Raw genomic sequence first — 1,298 nt, forward strand, 5'->3', positions numbered from 1 at the left:
AAAAAAAAAAAAAGAATATAATATTTTATGTTGGTGGTCAGATATATTGGGAAATTGATTGAAAGCCTTCTCAAGATATAATATTAATGGAAAATGACTGGCTTAAGGAAGAACTGGATTTAGCCAACCATCAACTAATTTCTATACTAAGTAGTTCAGCACAAGGTTATCATAAGGTGCAAATAGAGGGAGATCAAAGGGGAAGACGAATCAAATTAGTACACAAATATAAAATGTACATAATGGCTTTGTAAGATGGATTAGTTTTTTATTATTATTGTCCATCATATAAATACTATACTACAAGTAGATGCCCAGAAAAATAGGATCATTTTGCTATGAATGAACCTTAGCCAAAGGCCAGAGGTGTCCTATGTAGCAAAAATTTTAACCTTAGCCAAAAAGAAGATCTGGCCTTTGACCTCAGATTCTGGAGATGTAATCTCTAAACCCTTGGGGTGTCATGCCTGACAGCAGCATTTCTGCTTGCTTGGGAGCTTTGGATTAGTCAGGTCATAACTATGTAATGTAGGGTGGGGGCTCTGAGCCACACCAACGTGATGTATGTAGGTAATGTATAAATGCCTACATTATGTTGTATGAATACAATATACAAATATAATATTTGGTCTTTTTTATCACTTCTTTCACTTAGCATAATGTTTTTGAGCTTTATCCATGTTGTATCATTTATCATTTTGTTCCTTTTTTATTGCTAAAGTTTATTCGCATTTTTTTTTTTTGAGACAGAGCCTCAAGCTATCCCCCTGACTAGAGTGCCGTGGCATCACAGCTCACAGGAACCTCCAACTCCTGGGCTCAAGCGAGTCTCCTGCCTCAGCCTCCCAAGTAGCTGGGACAACAGGCGCCCGCCACAACGCCCTATTTTTTGGTTGCAGCCGTCATTGTTGTTTTGGCAGGCCCGGGCTGGATTAGAACCTGCCACCTTGGGTGTATGTGGCTGGTGCCTTAGCCACTTGAGCCACAGGCGCCGAGCCTCACATTTTGTTTGTTAATTTGTCAGTTCATCTGAGTTGTCTCTACTTTTTAGCTAGTAAGAATAATGCTGTTAGGAATATTCGAGTCCAAGTGTTTATGTAAACATTTGCCACATTTCTTTTTGGTAGATACCTAGCAGTGACATTGCTGGGTTGTATGGCAAATTTATGGTCAACTTTCTAAGAAACTGCCAAACTTTTCCAAAGTGGCTATACCACCTTAGATTCATAGCATATGTATAAGGGTTTCTGATTCTCTACATCCTTGCCAACATTTGTTAGATTGTCTTTTTTTTTTTT

The sequence above is a fragment of the Otolemur garnettii genome, unplaced genomic scaffold (assembly GCF_000181295.1).
Source record: "Otolemur garnettii isolate 467f Iridium unplaced genomic scaffold, OtoGar3 scaffold00153, whole genome shotgun sequence".
Lineage (NCBI taxonomy): Eukaryota > Metazoa > Chordata > Mammalia > Primates > Galagidae > Otolemur > Otolemur garnettii.